Source organism: Euprymna scolopes, chromosome 13 (assembly GCF_053919585.1).
Source record: "Euprymna scolopes isolate OS-2025 chromosome 13, ASM5391958v1, whole genome shotgun sequence".
Taxonomy (NCBI): Eukaryota; Metazoa; Mollusca; class Cephalopoda; order Sepiida; family Sepiolidae; genus Euprymna; species Euprymna scolopes.
This window is the reverse complement of record NC_136494.1, coordinates 126,189,915-126,216,975: the sequence shown is the minus strand read 5'-3', so window position 1 is coordinate 126,216,975 and position 27,061 is coordinate 126,189,915.

The following is a 27,061-nucleotide window of genomic DNA, read 5'->3' as shown; positions in this document are numbered from 1 at the left end:
CAATGAGCGACCTAGAAAATTATGCTGGTCTTTTCTTCTTCATTCTTACATTTTCTGCCATCATTTTACAGGCTAAGCAAACACAAGGCCGTTTGCGAGAGTGAAAATTTCTATTACAGGAAGTCGTCAGAAGAATTGCGGAATAGATTACACATTCCCAATACAGATGATGTTTTATGCCAGAGATGTTGCATGGACATGTTGAAAGATAGATGAAGCAAATCCAGCCAGCAGATGTAGGTTTGTTGAGATTGATGAATTTCTAGGAAGTAAGACATGCAGTCAGTTAGTTAAGGATAACCTTAGGAAGTTAAGATTACGACCAAGCTTTGCACAAGCCCGAGAGGCCTGAAGAAAAGCCATCAGGCAAAACAGTCCAAGCCATGAAAACGGACCTTAAACGGTAGTGGTGGTGTTAAGTATAACTCTTAAACTACAACACTACAACATTGAAAATGACCAGATCAACAATCATCCAATCACCTTCCCATAGAGCAGAGAAAAGAAAACGAATTGTGGTAACTAGTTTTTCCCCGCAATAACTCTACTATGCCTACGATAGTTTTAAGTAACAGAAGATGAAATACAAGGAATTATCTAAGTATGCTGACAACTGATGGAGCAATATGATTTTGTGGCTGCACCATCAAAACCTCTGTAATCATGAATATCGCTTGTGTGTTCCATTAGATGTAGACTGACTGAGTGATGATATAAACATCACTAATAGGGAGGGAGGTGATCGTGGCTCAGTGGTTAACAATGCAGGCTGACAACCTAGGTGTGCAAAGTTCAAATCTAGTTCGTTCCATAAAAAGTTTCACTTAGGAACGTTAGCAACCTCGATGTGATCCCTTCCGTAAGTACCCAATATCCTTCTATAAAGAATTGAATGATATTGGGGAAACGAATGCCAACAAAAATCATGAATGATGCACGACAAATAAACATCACTAACATAAAACCAAATAAGTTCACTTTTGGGTGGGGATGCTGGTCTAGAGGCTAACGACACGGACAAGTTCGAATCCAGTTTGTTCCACAAAAATTCACTTTCACTTAGGATGTTGGCAGTCTTCACGTGGTCCATTTTGTAATCCTGAATGCCTTTCTAGAAATGGTGCTGACTGGAAAAATATCGGGGAAACCAATGCCAATAATAGAATCATATCATGATGATGATGATGAGTTTACTTTTGTTTCAAAATATCTGAGATTAGGATTGATAATTTGGATTATGTGGATTATCGTGATTACTATTCTCATCTTAGTTGGTCTCGTCACAACATTTTGGCTGATGTAACAAGAATCTGTAGTGTAACGGATAAAAGCATTGATTAACATAATTGTATATTGAAGGTTCAATTCTTATAGAAGATAATAACTTAATAATTGCTGGACATTTAGTCAGAGTATTTGCATCGAGGGGTTCAAGTGTTACGAGTTCATTAGAGCTAATGTTATTAAAATATTTGTAAAACAGGTACAGTGATGCAGTTATGCAGTGATGCAGCGATTAGACAAGGGTGGGAGCTTGGTTGATAGTGCATGACTTATTAGATTTGAGACTCTTCTTTGGACTTTAATTAAGAGTGAGAGATTAGTGGTTGGAGCACCAGTCCCCAGATATGCCAACAATACTTCATGTATGTGCGAATAGTGACTTTGTAGAGATACAGGATACTTTAAGGTGCGAATAATTTGCTTAGTATGGTAGAGAAGATCTACTTTCTTTACAGCAGACTTGACAATATCCTCAATCTATTTGTTCCAATTTATGTTGCCTGTGGATGTTAAGCTTAACAGTTTGAATGACAAGCTTTCAAATAAAGTGTTATTCGTCCTGAAAATCGTTAGTTGAGATGCTTTTGTTTTAATTGTGAAAGGAAAGAAGCTTAATCTTAGTAACATTAAAAAAGTTTAATCTTAGTAACATTAAAAAAGTTTAATCTTAGTAACATTAAAAAAGTTTAATCTTAATAACATTAAAAAAGTTTAATCTTAGTAACATTAAAAAAGTTTAATCTTAATAACATTAAAAAAGTTTAATCTTAGTAACATTAAAAAAGTTTAATCTTAATAACATTAAAAAAGTTTAATCTTAATAACATTAAAAAAGTTTAATCTTAGTAACATTAAAAAAGTTTAATCTTAATAACATTAAAAAAGTTTAATCTTAGTAACATTAAAAAAGTTTAATCTTAATAACATTAAAAAAGTTTAATCTTAATAACATTAAAAAAGTTTAATCTTAGTAACATTAAAAAAGTTTAATCTTAATAACATTAAAAAAGTTTAATCTTAATAACATTAAAAAAGTTTAATCTTAATAACATTAAAAAAGTTTAATCTTAGTAACATTAAAAAAGTTTAATCTTAATAACATTAAAAAAGTTTAATCTTAATAACATTAAAAAAGTTTAATCTTAATAACATTAAAAAAGTTTAATCTTAGTAACATTAAAAAAGTTTAATCTTAATAACATTAAAAAAGTTTAATCTTAGTAACATTAAAAAAGTTTAATCTTAATAACATTAAAAAAGTTTAATCTTAGTAACATTAAAAAAGTTTAATCTTAATAACATTAAAAAAGTTTAATCTTAATAACATTAAAAAAGTTTAATCTTAGTAACATTAAAAAAGTTTAATCTTAATAACATTAAAAAAGTTTAATCTTAATAACATTAAAAAAGTTTAATCTTAATAACATTAAAAAAGTTTAATCTTAATAACATTAAAAAAGTTTAATCTTAGTAACATTAAAAAAGTTTAATCTTAATAACATTAAAAAAGTTTAATCTTAATAACATTAAAAAAGTTTAATCTTAATAACATTAAAAAAGTTTAATCTTAGTAACATTAAAAAAGTTTAATCTTAATAACATTAAAAAAGTTTAATCTTAATAACATTAAAAAAGTTTAATCTTAGTAACATTAAAAAAGTTTAATCTTAATAACATTAAAAAAGTTTAATCTAAATAACATTAAAAAAGTTTAATCTTAGTAACATTAAAAAAGTTTAATCTTAATAACATTAAAAAAGTTTAATCTTAATAACATTAAAAAAGTTTAATCTTAGTAACATTAAAAAAGTTTAATCTTAATAACATTAAAAAAGTTTAATCTTAGTAACATTAAAAAAGTTTAATCTTAATAACATTAAAAAAGTTTAATCTTAATAATATTAAAAAAGTTTAATCTTAGTAACATTAAAAAAGTTTAATCTAAATAACATTAAAAAAGTTTAATCTTAATAACATTAAAAAAGTTTAATCTAAATAACATTAAAAAAGTTTAATCTTAATAACATTAAAAAAGTTTAATCTTAGTAACATTAAAAAAGTTTAATCTAAATAACATTAAAAAAGTTTAATCTTAATAATATTAAAAAAGTTTAATCTTAGTAACATTAAAAAAGTTTAATCTAAATAACATTAAAAAAGTTTAATCTTAATAACATTAAAAAAGTTTAATCTTAGTAACATTAAAAAAGTTTAATCTTAATAACATTAAAAAAGTTTAATCTTAATAACATTAAAAAAGTTTAATCTTAGTAACATTAAAAAAGTTTAATCTTAGTAACATTAAAAAAGTTTAATCTTAATAATATTAAAAACGTTTAATCTTAGTAACATTAAAAAAGTTTAATCTTAATAACATTAAAAAAGTTTAATCTTAATAACATTAAAAAAGTTTAATCTTAATAACATTAAAAATGTTTAATCTTAGTAACATTAAAAAAGTTTAATCTTAGTAACATTAAAAAAGTTTAATCTTAATAACACTAAAAAAGTTTAATCTTAATAACATTAAAAAGGTTTAATCTTAATAACATTAAAAAAGTTTAATCTTAGTAACATTAAAAAAGTTTAATCTTAATAACATTAAAAAAGTTTAATCTTAATAACATTAAAAAAGTTTAATCTTAGTAACATTAAAAAAGTTTAATCTTAGTAACATTAAAAAAGTTTAATCTTAATTATATTAAAAACGTTTAATCTTAATAACATTAAAAAAGTTTAATCTTAGTAACATTAAAAAAGTTTAATCTTAATAACATTAAAAAAGTTTAATCTTAATAACATTAAAAAAGTTTAATCTTAATAACATTAAAAATGTTTAATCTTAGTAACATTAAAAAAGTTTAATCTTAGTAACATTAAAAAAGTTTAATCTTAATAACACTAAAAAAGTTTAATCTTAATAACATTAAAAAGGTTTAATCTTAATAACATTAAAAAAGTTTAATCTTAGTAACATTAAAAAAGTTTAATCTTAATAACATTAAAAAAGTTTAATCTTAATAACATTAAAAAAGTTTAATCTTAGTAACATTAAAAAAGTTTAATCTTAGTAACATTAAAAAAGTTTAATCTTAATAATATTAAAAACGTTTAATCTTAATAACATTAAAAAAGTTTAATCTTAGTAACATTAAAAAAGTTTAATCTTAATAACATTAAAAAAGTTTAATCTTAATAACATTAAAAAAGTTTAATCTTAGTAACATTAAAAAAGTTTAATCTTAGTAACATTAAAAAAGTTTAATCTTAATAATATTAAAAACGTTTAATCTTAATAACATTAAAAAAGTTTAATCTTAATAACATTAAAAAAGTTTAATCTTAATAACATTAAAAAAGTTTAATCTTAATAACATTAAAAAAGTTTAATCTTAATGACATTAAAAAAGTTTAATCTTAATAGCACTAAAAAAGTTTAATCTTAATAACATTAAATGTTATCATCTATTTATGGCCCTTTTCCATTACAAACTGGAGTTCAATTTTTAGTTTTCTACGATTGCCTTGGATATGTATACTTTTATTGTTCCCTTATGTCTATTATAGAATGTAATGTCATCAGCAAATATACCCATCTCGGGCGCAATTTTATCAGGGAGGTCATTTATAAATGTTAGGAATAATAAAGGTTCAAGGATCGACCTCTGAAACACACCCATATAAATAACATGTTGTTTGGATGTACATCCATCGAGCACAACCTGGATTTTCATACTGCCTAAGAAGAAATTGATTATATTAAGCATTCGTCCAGTGTCATTTAATTTTCTTGAGAAGACCTTTAGGCCAAAGCTTGTCAAAGGCAATGGTTATATCAAGGGTTGTTGTTCTAGCTTCTGCCTTAACCGGTGCATGGTATATGCATTCAGAGATGACTGTTAAAATATCTGCAGAGAACGGGCTTGTCTAAATCTATACTGCTAGTCAGATAAAAAGTTTAGCATTTACGAAGTGATGGATTAGAGCTTTCTTGATTAACAGCTAAAAGAGTTTAGTGAAGAAGAGGAAGAGACTGAGAAGACGATAATTGAGCAGGTCAATTTTTTCACTAGAAATCTTGAATACTGGCACCAGAGAAGCAATTTTCCAGCTGTTAAGGAAGCAAGATTCAGTCATGCGAGGCTAGCTCAGCAGAACAGTTCTTTATTAGAATAGCATTCTATGCGGTCATGGCTGATGGAATGTAAACAATCTACTCTGTGGATTACATAAAGGATTCAGTTAAAAATTCTGTATATGGTTTTGATTTCAATACAACGTTTCCTAAGTTCAAAAAGAAAAAAAAATCTGAAGAAGATCGGAGATTATATTGGTCGGAGATGAGTATAATTATGTGAATAATCCAAATAATACAAATGTTTACTTTTATCCTTCAATAAAATTCTTCATATTAAACAACAAAATTGAAGAAGTCTGCAATTTCAGCATAATTCAAATAAATATTGGTATGGTCATGGAGAAGACGTTTGTTGGTCACCTTCTTCTTAACGTTTGTGGTCATCTCGAAATAATTTAACTGATGCTTTGTTAAAAAATGTAAGAAATATAGTTGTTTCAAAATAAAGTTTTCTATTACAGTTGTAATCAGTGCCCATCATTTAATGCTGCATTAATTATTATTTTACTTAAAGAAAGGTTTTGTAGTGTCTGGCATATCTGCACCAACGAAATAGCTTACATGTAAGGTCCTCTACCAACCAGGCTATCATGCTGTAGGGATGCAATTATCTCTCTTGATAATTTTCCTTGCCGGTAATAAGCCTGTAGTTTAGATGCCTGGTATTTAAGGAGTCACAATCTCTTTTTACACTGCGTCGTCCTCAGTCAGATAGGTCACATTCCAGGGCTTTGCATCAAAGCACAACTCATGCATCAATTAAGTCTGTATAATGTTTTGTACGAAGTGCGTTCAATAAGTACTGCTCCTGACTGACTTTCTCTTGTCTGATCTAGCTGAAATTATGCATGTACCATGATTTATATGTGTTATGTGGCAAATTTCAATTCTAAACTAATTGTGGTTCCTGATTTATCCCATCTAGCACAGCTGCAGCCGAGATTGAACTCACTACATGAGTCTGTAGTGTAATTCAAATCTTGTTGGTAGCTGAATACTTGATGCTTCGCCAGGGTTATCAAGGGTATTTTTTATCGTGACGTCATCGCTAGATGGGGTGCCTACTATTGCTTAAGAGAGTCGCATCTACCCTCGAGAGACGGATAGACTGTGCCAGTTTCTCAACCTGGTATTTTAACTTGTGGTACATACAGCGCCTCGCCTTCCGAAATGGTTACCCATCTGATACTGGCCAGGCTTAACATTGCTTAACTTTGGTGATCTGTTGAGAACCAGTGTGTCAACGTGATTGTGTCGTATATAGATGATTTATAGGTACTTGAACTGAGTCAGGTGTGAAATAGAGTCAGGGATCCGGTTTTTTGTATTTTTGATTAAATGAAATAAACGTATGATAATGATGCCCATTCATATGAGCTTGTAGAATGATGGCATCATAAATAAAAACATTGCCGGAATTTTGTGTGAAAAGGTCCCAGACCTTGTTGCCATTTTTTCTCTCATTAACGAGGCGTCTGTTAGCCAAGTTGAGGCTAATTTGCCATGCCGGTAATAAGCTTGTAGTTTACGTATTTGCTCTTTAAAAGATCATCATCTCTTTCTTCACTTCCAGGTCTCCAGTCAGATAGATCGCACACAGGGCTTTCTATCCAAAACAAAAAAATTGTATTAACTAAGTCTTTCTAATGATTTTTACTCTCTTGTGTCTGCCACGTATAACTTGCCCTTGTGACGTCATGTGCCCTTAATTAATATCGGGATATATTTTATTCGTATCCTCACATTTATGATGAACTCTTATATGATGTAAAACAGTGGATATAAACACCGCTTATTGCATTGTGAGAAATAAATTTAATTCAGATTCATCGTGATAATTTATTAGAGTAATCTACAACCACAAATACGATACAATTCCTTAAAATTTCATTATTGTAATGAAATATTTTATCACTATCTTTGCTTTTATGCATTGTCATACAAATGACAATCTTAAGTTCTCCTCAAATAATCTTAAACTTCAGAACTGAATCAGTTTTTCATCAGTTTATTTTTGTGCGTTCGAAAAATCTAGAATAATTGTGGGAAAGAATTCAAGCTGTATTGGATTGGAAATGAAAAGAGAGCAGATGATGGTGACCGCTTTATTACAGAAATGGATAGATAAAGAGATTGAAGTTAATTGTGTAGGTGAGTTGATGAAGTTGATGGTTGTTGAGTTACTATTCTTTATTCGATTTGGCTAATTCGTATTATTATTGGCTCAATTAATGAAGCCACTTGATGTAACAAGAACAAAAGATTATTATCAAAAAGACAGAAGATGCCTATTGACTTTAGTCTTAAAAAGTCAGCAGAGAGAGTTCCACAAGCCTGCATTTCTTGGAAAGAAACTTCCGGAATAGAAAACTCTATAACAACATGGAGACCACTAGACCAACTAGTCAAACAAGCTGGAACTAAAGAAGCGGGGAATAAATAAGACAATTCTGAAGAACACATGCCATGATAATATTTATAGAAAAGACTGAGACTAGCAACATCACGTCTGTGGAAAGAGGTTGCAGTGAAGAAGAAAGAGTGGGACCAATCAAATTACGAATACGGTTCGGATTGAAGAAATTCTTATGATGAGCAATGGCAGAAGCACAAGCAGATGAAAATCAGAGAAAAGAATTATGCTGAAGAATAAATGTGTCTATTCCAATCATTAACCTCTTTCGCAGCATCGTTCAAAGACACACCAAAGATAGACCCCATGATACCTAACACAGAAAGCTGCAATGCCTTTCACATTCAGCCTTCTGGTGGTTAAACATTTTCCTATGAAGATTTCTGATTTGAATAATAAAGCATATATAGAAGTAACACAGTGTTCTATTGGTTATCCATGTTGAAGCAAAGTTCAATCGCTTTAAGATTTTCGAATAAGAACTAAATGCTATGAAATGAGAAATAACTTAAACCCATAACTTCAGTTGTGTAAACTCTATCTGCATATAGTTTCCGCCATTAAAGTATGTTTTGATAGTGTTCAGTATTTTGAAATTCAGTATAAATAATTAATCTTAATTACAGAAAAAATTAACTCTGTTGCTTGTACAAATAAGTAATATCTTCGGCCAGAACTGATTTTATCATATTAGAATTAGTTTATACATAATAGAATATTGTTTTTTTGCACTTCTGAAATATATCAATTCATTCATTTTATATGAAACAGGTGATTCTTTTGTTGGTATTGGTTTCCCTTATATATCTTTCTAGTTTTAATTATTTCGAGAATGACATCAACTATTTATGGAAGGGAACACGTGAGGGTTGCCAACATCCTAAGTGTACAACGGCCCACGAATAAATAAGATCCTATATGTCACATTTACAGGCTAATTCCTAAAAGAATGATTGAAATCAAAACAAAAACAATCAACAGATTGACCACATAGAATCTCCCTATAAATCTGTTTCAGAATTATAGCCCATTACATCTCAATGGTAATGTGCCTTTTTTGGAGTAAATAAATGTTTAAATAAATTAATAATAAAAATTAACAGAATAGTTAACAAATTTAAAGACAAAAAAAAATTTCTGATAATGCCAAAATTTTCTGAATGACAATAAATAAAACTCATTTTTAATTTCTTGCAGAAGATTCCATGATGAAGTAAAACAAAACTAGATGAAGAAATCATAAAAATTAAATTTCATAAAATTTTGACAATTTTTATAATTAGAAACTCCTGTCAGTGATAATGGGATATTGCTTGTATTTTTTTTGTTTTTTTTTTGTTCTCCCCCATTTTGCAGTTCGATATTTGCAATATATATAGGTGATATTTGTGAAATATACAACATTATAAATCTTCGCGTTTTTTTAAAAAAATTTTTGTTTTGTTGAGATTTGATATTGGTTTCTCATATTCGAGGAATTTTTTATAGTTTTAAGTAGACATTTCATGTTTTATGGTATCATGCAATCAGTTCATATGGGAGTCGTTTATAATTTCATTTTGACTATTTAAGTTTTTTCGAGGAGGGGAGGACTTTCATGAATTTACTTTGGCTTTTTATGTGTTTTGAAACTTTTACCTTTGTATGTCTGGTTTAAATGTTTTGAAACTTTTACCTTTGTATGTCTGGTTTACGTGTTTTGAAACTTTTACCTTTGTATGTCTGGTTTACGTGTTTTGAAACTTTTACCTTTGTATGTCTGGTTTACGTGTTTTGAAACTTTGGAGATGTGCCAAGAAGATGAGTCAAAATTTTTCAAAAGACTGATTACACGGGATGAAACCTGGGTCCATCACTATAATCCAGGGACTAAAGCCCAGTCAATGCAGTGGAAGCACTTGGACTCACCATATCCAAAGAAGGCAAGGATGCAGCCCTCCGCTAGCAAGATCATGCTCACAGTCTTCTGGGACCAGGACAGAGTAGTAATGACAGATTTCCTGGCAAAGGGTACCACAATTACAGGAGCCTAATATGCGTCACTTCTTTTTACGCTATGAACTCAAGAAGTCATTTTTCTATCCGTAAATTTTGAAGTCTACTAACATCTGTGTATTGCAAACTTTGTTTTATTTTTTCCTTATTCCAGCTTTGACTTTAATCCTGAATATATGTCTCGTTTTCTTTTTATCATTTTTCCTAAATGTTTTTGTCAAATATACTATTATTTAACAATACTTTTTTCCTATATTTAAAACGAGAAAAAAAAACTCTCCTATGAAATTGAACATTTCCCAAATTATACCTACATATTATCTGAACTCAAAAACACGCGGCTTTTTTTTGTCTCTCTAAAGTATTCTAGCTAATCTAAACTGAATGCGTAACCCTAAAGGTATTAGTTCTTAACCAGTTTTTAAAACATGTTAAAATAACCAGACTTTCCAATTTGATAAAAGTTCCATTATAGCTCCAGGTAGATAAAGGCAAAAGTATCCATGCATTAATATGGGAGGGGAGACTATTTTTTTTTTTTTTACATGTAGGTCACCACTTATCAAGGCCCGAAAGCCACTCAGGGATAAGGGTTATTGCGTGTACAGTAATCAATGAGATAGTATTGTAGTAATCATTAGTATTGGGGGTTTTGATAGAATGTCTTACTTAAGGGGCGGTTTTTCAGGAGTTTGTTTATGTTGGACTTGAAGACGTCCAAGTTGTAGTCAGGTGGGAAACAGGCAAGCGGCAGAGAATTCTCACCATTTTCCCAGCGTCCCTGGCAACAGATTTGATGTACGTGTTCCATTTCAGATCAGGAGTAAAGGTCAAACCCAGAAGCTTGTCAAAACATGGAGCCTATGCAAGACGAGAGCCATCCATTTCAATTGATGCCAGATGGGGATCAGAGCGTTGATGATATAAAGATAGAAGCTTGGTTTTGGATGAATTAAAAGTAACCAGCAACCGCTTCCCCCACTGTACCACGTGCTCAAGATCAGAAGAGAGAGAATTAGAGAGAACCTTGTCATTTACGGCCTTTGATATGTTCCCATAGATGGTCGTGTCATCAGCATAGATGTCAATGAATGATTTAAGTATGTGTTTTGGGAGATCATTGATGTAGATCAGGAAGAGAGTTGGACCCAGGATGGATCCCTGAGGGACTCCAGCATTAATACTGTGGGTCTCTGATTTCTGCCCATCAACCACTACTCTTATGAATCTATCGGAGAGAAATGATTTAATGATTGAGAAAATATTACCAGTGATACCGTTGCTGGAAATCTTGTGAAGTAGGCCCTTGTGTCATACCTTATCGAAGGCCTTCGATATGTCAAGATCAATTGCCTTAGAAAGGAAGCCTTTGTCAAGAGATTCACTAATCCTATGTGATATAACCGTTAGTACTTCTGCTGTAGATCTTACAGAGCGGAAGCCATATTGCATGTCGCTAAGAAGGTTGTTTCTGTTGAGGTGGTTGACTACTCTATTTAATATGGATTCCAACAACTTACTCATGACACACAGGAGACTTATTGGTCTGTACTGAGATGGAGATGACTTTTCACCTGAATTCTTAAATACAGGGCATACTGATGAGGTTTTCTAGGGTGTTGGAAAGCACTTCTCCTTAAGGCAACGCTTAAACAGCTTTGTAAGTATGGGGGCAAGTTCTGGTTGGAGCCTTTTCAGCACTATAACTGGAATGCTGTCAGGGCCAGTTGCCTTACTGGAATCAAGGTTCTTGATTAGCTTGGCGACTTCATGCACAGATATTTGTATGTTGCATAGTGTGTTGTCTGTTATAGGAGGAAATACAGGGAGTTGATGGCCTTCAGCGCATAGGGTAGAATTAGCTGCAAAGTTCTTGGCAAATAGTTTAGCCTTGTCTGATGCTGACGAGATGATCTCAGGTCCATTGATGATAGTTGGGATAGAACGCACGCTTCTGTTCAGATCCTGTTTGCTATTTGTCAAAACTGATGGGAACCAAACTGCTGCTCAGCTACTTTCGATTTAACGGACTGAGCATATAGCTCTCTTGCATGTTTTATTACTCTTTTACAGTGGTTGATGGCAGTCCTGAAAGCATCTTTAGTATCAGTACATCTATTATGTTGGCAGCTATGGAAAAAGTGATTTCTGTGCACGATGGCAGCAGCACATTCTGAGGAGAACCATGGCTGGCTGTTAGGTTTCTGTTGGAATTTTTTGGATGGTATGAATCGGTCTATGCCTACAATTTACCATTCGGTCAGGTCTGATACTATAGAGAACACATCCTTTTTAAACATGGAATGCAGAGATAAGTCAGATATGAATGTACGGAAGCTATCCCAGTCAGCCATAGAGTATCGATATACAGTACAGTGTAGAGGTACGTCTTAAGACTTATTACATTTCATTTTTTATCTTAACTGCTGCAACAGCGTGGTCAGAGGATCCCAGAGGAGATAGAATGGAACATGAACATAGCTCAGGGGAAGTTGTGAGGAAAAGGTCTAGAAGGCTTGCATACTGATCAGTAGTATCGGGCACATGGGTGTGTTCGTGAACAATCTGAGTGAGGTCATAGGCAGTGGCAAAATTCTGGCAGAAGCCCCCTCGTCATTGGTCTTATTTGAGTGGGTCAGCCATTCCACATTATGGCAATGTAAGTTACCGCAAATTCGAATGTTAGCCGAAGGATGAGCAGACAGGATGTGGTCAATTTTGCCGATAACGCATCCACAATGTGTTGTCTCTCCATTTAAAAAAAAATCGGGGGATGTAAGGACTTATTAATATTTACTTAGTATAAATCTGTCGCTTTAATTTGAAATTTAAGATATTTGAAGATAAATTCCCCTCCCATAATTACGAATGAAAAAATGGAATAGATACAGGTTACTGTAATTTCCATTTAAGAGTGTTCATTTTTTTCTTCTTCCCAAGAGACACTTCAAATAAAGAAACTATGACAATTTATCACTGAAATAATTTTAAAGATACCGGTCCGGAGTTTCCACGTGTTCAGAGATTCATTAAACTGATTTCTTCTTTGCAAAAAGGCATCTATTACGTTGGAAAGTTTTTCACTCACTGACACTTGTCATTCGAGTTTCGCTGCTATAGCAGAAGTGGGAGAATTGGTTATGGTGGGAGGGATCTTTTCGTTTATATTTATAGAGAGAGTAAAGCATTAATCCTAAATTTTTTTTCTCCTCGGGGGGGGGGGGGGTATTCTAGACATGTTGTATTTAACGTCAATTTTCAGTCTACAGACTCGAAATTATATTTATAAAAGTGAACGTATCTCTGTGTATGTCTGTGTGCATTTCCCTACGCAATAACTCTGTCAATTTTAAGTTTACAGACTCAAAATTTGATATACAAGGTACTGAGATTTTAGAAAATCTTTATGATCCATTTTCGGCCAGAAATTTTGCTATTAAGGGGTCAAAGTTCAACGATTTGACCTTTAAGAACTCTACCAAACTCCTCCGACAATTTTGGGTCTAAACACTTGAAATTTTAGATATAGATTCCTTGAACATGGATATAACTTAATAACTTGATTTGAACCCAAAATAATAAATGTTAAGAGGTCATAATATGGGTCAAAGTTTTTTAAAAATTGACCCCCCCCTTTTTTTTTGTTTTTTTCAACATACACCTCCAAACACCCGAGCAACGCCGAGCTGAAATGATAGTAGGAAATAGAGCTTATAATAAGAACAAGTAGTTAGTAACACATGTTAAAAACACTTTGAAAAAGAATTACAAACATATTTAATTTTAAAAAGGAAGCACAAAATAAGTGGATAGTCCTTACTCCGTGGTGTTTCAAAGAAATACTTTCCTTCTCATCAGAGGGTAGGATTTAGCAAAATGCTGGATCGGATTTTGCTTGCAAAATATTTAATGAAACTACAAGTTAGTCATAGATCTTACTTGGTAACAAATAGTGAAGCAGAGGGAATGGGGTTAAGAAAAAGGTGATTTCACGTTAATGGATTGTCTGGTGAAGGGTAAAATGTCCAATAACGGTAAAATCCAAAAATCCAAAATTAAAGATAAGGACTATCCACTTATTTTGTGCTTCCTTTTTAAAATTAAATATTTTTTTAAACTCTGTTTCAAAGTGCTTTTTTAAAATGTTTTATGAACTACTTTTTCTTATATATATATATATATATATATATATATATATATATATATATATATATATATATATACACTAGCAGGCCGCCCGACATTGCCCGGTTATAAAATACACATAACTATTATATATATTGCAGAATTCTTATTGATTATAAGCAGAAATGCTATATATATATATATATATATATATATATATATATATATATATATATATATATATATATATATATATATATATATATATATATATATATATGAAAAAATAAACATGCGAATTTATATTTAGCAATATATTACATATAATGCTGTTTCTGTTTCTTTTTTGTGGGTGACCATTTTGGGCGTTGTGTTTGGGGAAGGACGATGATGCAAGCTTGCAAAACCTCACAATCACCTTCCCTGACTGAAATATACATATTATTGGGAAGCTCTTGTGAATTTTATATTTTCTAAAATTTCCCTCCTTTCCTGGAACCGACCCTAGGTGAATGCTACACTAGGTACTATGTTATATGATGTCTACATATATATGCATATATTCACTGTAAATTAGGAGAATAAATAAATAGTTTTACATAGACAATAGACTTACATTTCTTTGAAATGAAATCCGAACGGGCATTCTTAAGGTGTGTCCATTTGATTTGCATTTTACAACATAACAATTATAGTTCAACTTTACAAGTCAAAGTATACTGGACATATTTAAATACTATTTAAAACATAAGCTTGGTATGCAGATATCAATTCTATTTTAATCATAAACGTGACAGACTAAAGTAAACAATAATTTCAATATTACATAAATAAAATTGTCACCCTAATAAAGATGACATGATTTCATTTCAGTTTTATGAAAACCGTTTTTTTTTTTTTTTTTTTTTTTTTGTTGTAGACCATTTACTAGTTGGCCAGTTGTGTACAGGCCTTGTGTGTGGCAGAAGGACTGAAGGCCGGCCCACAAATCCAAAAAGACTCAAGGTTGGCTTCAGAAAGTGCTTTGTACCCTTTCTCACTGCCCCTCTTCCTCCGACCTGAACCCGCTGGACTACTTCATTTGTTCCTATGTCGAGACCATCACCAACATGACTTCGCACACCACCAAAGCCAGTCTGATCGCCGGCATCCACTGAGTATTTGTTCAGCTTCCACCAGCACTTATAGAAAAGGTATACTCCCAGTTCTGGACTCGTATTGAGGTGGTGATTGAGGCTGAAGGTGGCTACATTTAATAGATGTCAGCTCTACTACATAATAAATTTACATGAATTGATTTTTTCGATAAAAGTTTTAAAATAAATCTGTAGTGTTATTTTCTTTAGGGCGACACTTGCATCGTTCCACCCTGTAAGTGCAACAAACAAACTAAACATGCTATTTTAGATTTAAGTGGCGCAAACCAAAAATGTGCCATTTCATATTTAAACGTGACAGACCAAAGTAAATGATATTTCAAACTTAAAACAAACTAGAGAAATGTTGGTACTGATTTATAACCTGATCAAAGGTCATGTCGACATCTTCGACAGTTTACTGTAAGCAGCCATAATCTAGTAACAAAAGCAATTTTGTTGTATACTGAAAGCTGATTACTGATTGGCTAATCGTGTCAGCTTTTCCAGCTGCTTTTTTTGGGCAATTTACGGTTAACTGCCGATGCGAGTTTGGGTCAGATTTTGGATCAGTACCGAAATGTTATCTATAATATAAATTTTACCTGTCTGTTTAAATGTATGTATGTATGTATGTCTAAAACTTTCGACAGAGGCGATAGATTTTCACAAGATTGGTATCGTTTCGAAGCGCGACCCTTCGGACAACAAATATAAAAAGAATTGGCTAAGAACATTAATTACTTCACCCTCAAATGAGCCTTTTTCTACAAGGAGGGGTCACTTTTCGAAAGTCATACTCTCTTTTCGATTGAGGAGCCTTAATTTAAACCTCTGCCACTTCCGGTTTGGCGATGGACACAACGGCGAAGACGTCACGTTCTTTTTTCTCCTTCGTGGTACGGATTCGAGCCTGCCAGCCTACTACCACTTTTTTTTTTTTTTTTTTGCTCAACACACACCTCCAAACACCCGGGCACGCCGGGCACCTAGGCTAGTTCTAAATAAAGCATAGCAAGCAAAATACAATTTTATTTCACACTTTAACAAGGCAGGGTAAAGAAATAGTTATTTCAAACAATGTGAGAGGCCAAATACTGAGACTTACAGAAAATAAAGTCGGACATAAAAATTTGATGACAAATAATTTAGACAGTAAATACATATTTATTTATCTTTAACATTTTACAAAAAGTGCACAGTAAATTTTCTTTAGAAAATAAGATCTGACACAAAGCCAACATTAGGTGGGGTGGAATGGGGATCGGCTATAGTCCTCTTGGTTTAGTCTATAAACTAGTTTCAGTTACCAAAATACTAAATTCACTTTATGGGTAACACCTACTTAACATTATTATTATTATTAAAGGTTTGGCGCTGTTTATTTACCAAAAAAAAAAAAAAAAATATATGTACACATTCATCGGTTGAGAGTGTGACTGCTTTCTGGGGTTGTTTTAAGAGCCGAAAACATGAAAGATAATTTCGAAGTTTGGAAAGAAAAGAGGTAGTATTGGAAGATAAAAAAGAGAAAAGTTAGATAGGAATCAGGGTTTATGTCGTGTCCTTGAAGATACGTATCATTTATGTGGGACGAAGTAGGGGATATTAATGAAAATCCTATTCAAAGTTATTAATGAAATACCGGAAGTAAGTTTATGAACGAATCTTGATGAATCTGATGGTGAACAACAGTTGTAGAAAAAAAAAGTGAAGAAAAGTAAGTGAATAAGTAAACAGGTGATTAACGTAAAGATAACAGAAGATCAGATGTGCACATGTCAATAGCAATCAAATGTAATCCGAATAAAGATGTTAAAAACCCTATAATTCTTTTGTTAATTGAACAAACAAAGAGAGTATCAATATTTATTACAGGATAATTAATGGAGTCCTTTGTGTATTGCATCAGGAATCATAATTGAACTTATTCGACGTCCATTAGCATTGGAAATATGAATAAACAGATGAGTATCAAGGATAGAGCATTTTGTCAAAAACATAATTTTGACCTCAACTTGTTTTTCTTTATTTTTTATGCAGCTTTGTACCATTCCTGTTAAGGAAGCTGCTCATTTTTTTATCTGGTTGTCATTTATATATATATATATATAAAGCTGAATGTGTGTGTGTGTGTGTCTGGTCACGAATAGGCTCCTATATGGTTGACTATTTTAAAAAATTGATTACATATAATGATAGAAGATGTATCGAGACACAGGAATGGGTATGTTTGATCTGACATAATGATGATTCATTAAAATTGTGGGGTCTGCGTTCGCGCCTGCTCCACAAAGTATGGAAATAAAATTTTTTTAAAAAACATTTACAAGTGTTTTTGATATATATGTACATAAGAATACTTTGATAAGTATGTTTTAACTTAAATAGGGATGGTATAATAAAATTGTGTTGTCTGCGTTCGTGCCTGGCCTCCATAGAATGGAAATAGGCACAGACTTTAATAAAGACTTTTCATATCTATCTGTGTAAGTATACTTTGATAATTATGTTTCAGTTTGAAGAAATATGGTATAATAAAATTATGGGGCGTTCGTTCACGCCTGATCTTCATAGAATGGAAATATGTCACAAAGTTTAACAAGGTTTTTTAATATAGATCCACAGAATATTGTGATAAGTGTTTCAGTGTGAACAGGTATGGTATAATAAATTATGGGGTTTATCTATTTTATTTTTACTTCCATCATATTTTGCTTTGGTTGTAATACCTCCAAATTCAACCCAAATTTACAACCCTTCCTTTTCATAACCTATCATACTTTCATAAATCAGAGTCCATTTTCTGTAGGCTGTTTTTGAACCCAGTCAATGACGGGTACTTTTGCTAGTATATATATATATATATATATATATATATATATATATATATATATATATATATATATATATATATTTCTGTAGAAATATATTTTATTATAATATATATCAATCCTTATTTATGAAGCTCAATGTAATTACAGAGCAATATAGAGAATAAATGACAAAAAGTTATATTTCAAAATTCATGATGTTGACCATCTTATAATTTATTCCTTTAATTCAATTGACTTATACAATTCTTGACAGTATCTGTTTCGTAGCACAAAATAAATCACTTAATTATTATATCAATCAGTGAATGAATTATGCCCTTAACTCATCAGAAGAAATAGCAACAATCAATCCATCAAAAGAATTGAAGTATGATTTGAGATGGTTAAAATTAAAATTAAATACTCACCAAACAAGTCGGGCCGATGTAACCTTTGCAATCTCGAATCGTATCATATAAATAATATCTAAAGAAAACCTTCTTAACAAACGACAGGAAGTAATTCAAAACTGTTTACATAAATCAAAATATGTATTATCACGATTTAAACCTGATTAGTAAAATTATAAAATTGAAATTGAATTGTATGTACTTAGTAAGTAAAGTTAATTTGGATTTATTGAGACTAAAATGTAAATGAATAAGGTTGAGAATAAAAATGAAAATAATAATTTTAAAGTATATTTAATTTAGATTTAATTGTTTACCTAACCTTAATAAACGTTAGGTAAACAATTAAATCTAAATTAAATATAACAATTGATTTTAAGGATAATTTAAATAGTAAGTAAAAAGGGAAGGATAGAAATGTTTATATTGTACTATTTATATGATTTCAAAATATCATGTTAGGATATAATATAAAGAGTATTAAATTCTATAATAGTAATTTATAAGTGGTTTAATTAGATCTGGTAAATAACGAATGGACTTAAATAAATAATTTGGAAAATAGATTAGAGGAATATATATATATATATATATATATATATATATATATATATATATATATATATATATATGTATGTGTGTGTGTGTGTGTGTGTGTGTGTGTGTATATATATATTAGTCCTTGCGCGAAAGAGCAGGACACAAAATGTTTTTAATAATAATAATAGAATAACAATAACAAAGACTTTTGCTGGCGAGGACTACTATTGAGCATAACCAGTTATACAGTCCTTTTGAAATTTTCATCTCTATTCTTCTCGTTATCTACTGAATATTTTTAATGAAGCCTATATGAAATATGTTTCTTATTAAATTGTAAAGATTTTCTATTCTGAAAGAAGTTTTAAAAAATTTAATCAAAAAAAGTTATTTTTAGGTTTTTGTTAAAAAATTCAGATTTTCTCATTATTAAGACATGTATGACAAAGAGGGAGTTGCAAAAAAAGAGATGTGGTGGGAGGAGAAATACAAACTGAAACAGAGAGAATATTCAAACCTGTAATAACACAAAGAGAGGGTTGCAAAAATGAGTTGTGGTGTGAGGAGAAATACAAACTGAAATAGAGAGTAGGAGAGTTTTTATAAATACATGCAAAACAACATTCATTTTTTTTAATCCAAATTAATAAATTAAATAAAATATAATCTTAAAAAGATACGATACAAGTTAGAAAAGCATTTCATCCAAGGCATGAAAATTGTTAAACGAAATGTTTTTACTATAGGCTTTAAAAATAAAGGTACAAGATTAAATTTGAAATTTATTTATCTTCAAAGTGCACTTTTATAAATTTTACAAAGTAAGGTATTAAATGTTTATACCTTACTTTGTAAAATTTATAAAAGTGAACTTTGAAGATAAATAAATTTCAAATTGAATCTTGTACCTTTATTTTTAAAGCCTATAATAAAAACATTTTGTTTAACAATTTTCATGCTTTCGATGAAATGCTTTTCTAACTTGTATATATGTGTATATATGTAACTTGTATATATGTGTATATATGTATGTATGTGTGTGTGATATGTATGTATATGCATATGTAACTACCTTAATAGCATAATTTTAAGTATTTTCCCTATGAAGATAAATATTTTATATAAATATAATTAGCTAATGAAAGTAAACAGAATAAATAAAACTTTATAACCTTGTCGTATAGGCCTAATGAATTTAGATAATGATAGCGTATAGGATGGCAAAATATATCCAAATTAATATTTAATATGAACAATGAAGGTAATTATGTTAATATATTACACATAATATATTATTTTACTTTGGAATGATAAAAAAGAGTGTACATCGATATTATACAATTAGGAGTGGAGGGAGAATTAAATATTAAATTAGTATAGGGAATAGAAATGGATCATCATATTACTTAGTTTGATAGTAATGTTTATAGATGGTAAATTTGAATTTGTTAAGTAAGTATTTTATGGATTAGAAAAAACTAAATGGTAATAATCATATTAAAAATGTATTTACGGTAATCAAACTCCAAATATTGATCTAAAAATAAAATGCATATGATGCAACAAGTGATTATTAATTGATTGATAAGTGGTTCCAAATGTATAAGCTAAATAGTTTAATTGTTAGAATGAAGTTATTTATATTGCGCTACGAAACAGATACTGTCAAGAATTGTATAAGTCAATTGAATTAAAGGAATAAATTATAAGATGGTCAACATCATGAATTTTGAAATATAACTTTTTGTCATTTATTCTATATATATATATATATATATATATATATATATATATATATATATATATATATATATAAGAAATTGCGTACTAAGCTTTTTTAATTCGGTTGGGATTACATTTTCTACATATAAATACTGTTATTTATATTAGTTTGAAGTTTACCATTGTGTATATCAGGCAAACACTACATCCCTTTGTTTTCATTAATATATATATATATATATATATATATATATATATATATATATATATATATATATATATATAAAAGTGAACGTGTCTGTGTGTCTGTATGTCTGTGTACATTTCCCTACGCAATAACTCTGTTAATTTTTAGTCTACAGACTCGAAATTTGATATAGCGCGTACTGGGATTGGGGAAAATCAATGTGATCCGTTTTCGGTCAGAAATTTGGCTGTTAAACGGGTCAAAGTTCAACGATTTGACCTTTGAGAACTCTACCAAACTCCTCCGACAATTTTGGGTTTAGACACTTGAAATTTTAGATATAGGTTCTTTGGACATGGGTCTAATTTAATAACTTGATTTGAGCCCAAAACAATAAATGTTAAGGGGTCATAATAGGGTCAAAGTTAACAAAATTGACCGTTTTTTTTTTTTGCTCAGCATACACCTCCAAACACCCGGGCAATGCCGGGCACCCATGCTATTATATGTACATGTGAACGTGCCTGTGTATCTTTCTGTGTGTCTGTCTGTGTGTGTACATTTCACCGATATTTTTGAAAGTCATCCTCTCCTTTCGATTGTCTAGCTTCAATTTAAAAAAAATGTCATTTCCGGTTTGGTGGTGGTCGTAACAGCATAGACGTCAGGGAAAGAGGGTGAGAGAGAGAGTAGATAAAGAGGGTGAGAGAGAGAAAGAGAAAAGAAAAAGGTCTAGAGAGAGAGAGAGGGAGAAGAGAGTGAGAGAGAGAGAGGATCAACTCGACTCACCATATTTCTCTCTCTCTCTCTCTCTCACTCTCTTCTCTCTCTCTCTCTAGACCGAATCTTTAATTATTTCAAAAAATACTCCCACACTAAACAATAGACTGGAATTGAGCTCCGCTTTTATAATATAAGTTTAAAATATAAGAAAAACAATAATTAAAAAAAAAAAACTTGCTTGAATAGTCATCTCCCTTGATTCACAAACGCAACAAGTATTTCAAACATCAACTGATTTATTTTAACGTTCTCCTAACGTCATTTTTTGTTCTATATTTCGCGGTATCACGTGGCAAACTCTGCGGCTACTTTTCCAATTTTGAACACTCTTCCGTTGTCTTCTCTTGAAAATGGACTAATAAGTCTGAAATATATTGAGATTTATATCACCATTGAATACAACAGAAAAAAAAATTACTGTTGTTTAGAGTTAAAATTTGTGTGAAAAAGAAAAAACAAACAACAAAAAAAAGAACTTTATTTCTTTTGTTTACATTTAATTTTACTCTATATAAAAAGAAAATCCCGCATTGTTCTTGGCTTTTAATTTTACCTTATAATTTTCTTCAACAATGCTTCAAGCAAACTACAACCTACTTATATATATATATATATATATAATTAGTTTTTTTTGTAAAAAGTAATCCAGCAGATTGCTTAATTACAAGGAAAATCCGAAAAATAAGAGCGTATTTATATTTTGTATTTTGTGTACAGAAAGTTGTTAGATGAGACAAATCATTGGTACTGTCGGTTGCAAGCCCGATAATTAGGACCGTTTTAGATATTCATATCAAACTCTCATCAGCCATACTCATCTTTTTTTTTGTATATTTTTATTGGAGTAATTTAACGTATATTTTTCCATCTCCGGTTACTTTAAAGAAGTAATTATTTTCTTCCTTTTTTAATGTTCTTTCCCGGTAGTGCTCAACAACGGGGCTATTGCTATTCGCCGTACATTTCTATGGGGGGGGATTATGATTATTAATATTTTTTTTTGTAATGAGTATTTGATGAAAATAGTAGATATGGATATCTAAAACGCTTCCGATTCTCCGGCTTGAAACCGATGGTACCAATTACTTATCTCATCTAACAACTTTCTGAACCCAACATACAATATATATATATATATATATATATATATATATATATATATATATATATATATATATATATATATATATATATACATATATATATATATATTGTATTTTGTGTTGTCTAATATGAATTAATTGTATTAATCTCTAAATTTGATTGGAACGGATAACATACTACTCAGTTCACTGATTTCATTTGGACTGGTGCAGACGTTTCAGAGTAAACCTCTTGCATAAATGTTGCATTTTGGTGAGTAATCCGTATTAATTAATTATCTATAAAAAATACCACTATTCTTATTCTGCTCCTGCTTATTATAGCAAGGACCATCTACAATTTCAACTGGATCGGCCTAATTTTTTGTTGAGAAAAAGTTATACATTTTTTAATATATATATATATATTTATTATTAATGTTATATATATATATATATATATATATATATATATATATATATATATATATATATATATATATATACATGAATAAAAAAGAATGCGAAAAGTATAAAAGCTTATAACTTTTCTTTATTCGTTTTTAATTGGTGACTTGCAGGAATACAAAATAATAATATTATGAAAAAAAATTAAATTAATTAAAAAACTTTTTTAAAAAAGTTTTCTAATTAATTTAATTTTTTTTCATAATATATATATATATATATATATATATATATATATATATATATATATATATATATATATATATCGTAGTCATCCACAAACTGTTTCGCTGTATCCCAGCTCTTCCGCGCGACTACATGAGCACCAATCCCAAACCAGAGTTCGAGCCTACAACCATCTAGTCGATAATTGGCAATTCTATTTTCTGGCGCATGGGATCGGTGCCTACAAACGATCTGCTCAAATGCCAATTCATATAAACATTTGATCGCCACTTATACCGTGCTCGATTTATTTGTTTATCTACTAACGAAAAACTTTACATTACGCCAAGCAAGTGGTGGGTAAAATCACGTAAGGAAATAATAGCCATCCACAGACAGACTGTTTCACTGTACGACAGCTCTTCACTGTGGCTAGATTATTATCAATCCCACACCAGAGCACGAACCTACAACCATCAAGTTTAGTCGATAGTTCCATCCTCTGGCCCATGGAATCAGTACCCGCTACCGATCTCCTCAAATGCCTATTTATATATACTGCCGCTTTTTACAGTGCTTGATTTGTTTGTTTATTTACAATATATATATATATATATATATATATATATATATATATATATATATATATATATATATATATATGTAAAATATTTGATTGTAAATAAACAAACAAATCAAGCACTGTAAAAAGCGGCAGTTTGTATAAATAGGCATTTGAGATCGATGCTCTTTGTGTAAACAAATTGAATTTAGGTATTTGGACAATGTAAAAACATTGTTAATTCACTGCCCGCATAGCAGCAGCTGTATAGAGCAACGGTTGGAAGCTCCGACTGTCATGTGGGCGATTGTGTTTCGAGCCTGGCTTGTCTAGCCGCACTGATGAGCTGTGAAATAGCGAAACAGTACTGTATGTGCATGACTATATATATATATATATATATATATATATATATATATATATATATTTTTTTTTTTATTTCATGTATCCATATAAAATGTTATAAAGAGATATAATATTTTGTGTATCGATTTTTAGTATTTATTTCAACATTGCTCAATGCGTAATTAGAGCTAGGCAGTAAGATATGGAAATATATATGGCAATTAAGCTGCACAGAGGCTTCTGTCTTTCATCCCTATAGGGAATCGTTAGGCTAAGAGGCACAACAGGATAAAACATGGAAAATGTATATATATACATATATAGTCATCAACATACAGTACTGTTTCGCTGTATCACAGCTCATCAGTGCAGCTAGACAGGCGACTACCTCAAGCCAAGATTGAAACTCGACCGCTCAAGCGACAGTCAAGGATTCTCACCATTACGCTAATCGGCTGCTGCTGCGCGGGTAGTGAACTAACAATGTTTTGACATCGTCCAAATGCCTACGCTCGGTTGGTTTGCACAAAGAGCATCGCTTAATATGCTAATGGCAAAGAAATTAAGTGATAAAAATAAAGTGATAAAAATAAAGTAATAAAAATATACATAAAAAATATTTTTATGCAATAACCTATGAAAAGGCAAACATCTATACGGATGAGTGAAGCAAATTATATAAGAAACAATTGATGTTAAACAAAATGTATTCAATTATACCATTTGATATGTTTTAAGTAAAGGATATATTCGTTTGAAGTAGCTGAGTGTGCTTTTCTACAGTTTAGAGTAATAATCTAGTAAGTTGTATTACTGAACAAATATTCCTGGTTGAAGCTTGCATTCTTTGCCGAGGCTTCGATGTACCTTTCAACGTCTCTCTCAAGTGGCTCAACTAGTTTGCATTTATGATTTAATCAGCCAATCATATTCTTGTAAGCAGTAAGAATCTGGATGTTCTCATATTCATTACATTACCCCCCCCCTTGAGCTACACTTTACCATGAAATTTAGCTTTAATATTTTTTTTTCATTTTAGGATCTGTTAACTTTTTTCTAAGTTTTTCTTCTCAAAACTCCTAGCAACGGCGACGTTTGACATACTGTATGTATGGTCTTGATTTGGGGATACCTCCATTGGAGAATGTGGGCCCTGTCGGTGGGGCATTAGAATACGCCGACTTTCCCCCTGCAGAGGGTAAAAGTCCCTCAATGGGAGTCCTGGATATGACCTTAAACTATATCCAGTGGTGAGGCCCCAGCTTGCGGACTTTGGGGAGTGTGGAGCCACCCTTTAATTACCATTGCTCCCAGGTCCACTCTGACCCGGAGTGGTAGTACCTGTTAAGGTCCCAACTATGGGTTGAATAGAAACCGACGTGAAAACAACAAATATATTATATTAAAAATTTTTTTTCTTCAAAATCTTTGGATTCGGTATTAAATAACCCGAAAAGGGTTGATATGCCGTAAAACAAAAACCAACCAACCAACCAACCATTGGAGAATGTTGAATCATATAGGGACAGGAATTTCAAACATAAACTTTCATTGGAATCTCTTCAAAATTTTCCTCTGTAGTGTGTCTGGGTCTTAATTGATTTCAATATCTTTTGCATGCAAATTTGTCCCCCTCTATAGTATATATAACCTATCCAATTCTTTGAATTACTATTCTTCATTCCCAATATATAATTGCAGCCTTAAAGTTCTTGAAAACTTAAGTCATCTGTTTTTCATTTTTTGATGGTTTCTTTGTCAGGATAAGCACAACCTATCAAACACAGGGTATTTTTCTTGCAAACATTAATTTTTGTCCTTCAGGACAAGAACACAGTGAAGTGTCTGTTCTGATGCTAGATTTCACCTTTTCTGTCATCGGTCAGTGGAGGAGAAATCCTTCATGATTGAGACAATTTTAATTCAGAGTGCCCCATTTTGAAGAACTGGATGTTCCACCCATTAAAAACTGACCTTGTGTCTTACTCTGCTCTCGTGTGAAGGCAAGTAAATAGGAACATTAACTGTAAACTGCCCAAAGTTTCTGAATACTTCTTTCATTTGTGTTCACACATTGATTCTTTATCCAAGCTCGTTTAAATGTGTCCACATATGTTTTCTGTCTGTTTGTTCGATCTTGGGTTGTATACTGACGTTGCCACATAATCAACAGACAGTGATTTCAAGAATTCGTTAAATTCTCTCCATGTAAACTGGATTGCATTGTTTGTGATTAAAGATTTTGTGAGTCCAAATAATTAAGCATTTCATTAAATGCGTTTATTGTATTTGTTGTAATCAAATGTTTGCAATTAATAACTTCTGTCTAATGAGTGAAACTGTCCACAATGATCAAGTAATATGATCGATTTATGGGCACTGCATAGTTGATATATAATCGAGTTCATGGGACATCTGTCTTGGGCAATGTTTCAATATTTACCGGTAAATCTCTTGCTGCCAGTAGGATGCTCTGTAATGTTTCACCGAAATTTATGTCTTGGTTCATCCCCGGCCAATAAGTGTAACTTCCCAATAAAGATTTTATTCATGAAATTCCTGGATGACCTATGGGAAATTCTTTGAGAATTTTCTTTTGCAAAGTAAAAGTTCTCTAATTGTATTGCATAACAAACTCGACAATTCGCTTTTGTTTATTAGCAATATTATTAATGGTTCTTTGAATGGTTAAGTATATTTAGGCATCAATCTTGATAAACCATCAGTATTATCTATCTTCTTTGAAGGTACATATTATATTTTAAAAGTATAACTCAATAGAATTACACCCTAACGCTGTAGTCGATTTGGCATGTAAGTTGATGTTATCGAACCAAATATTCAATTCTTTGAGTATAAATTATTGCTAAACTCATTTTCAATTTGACTG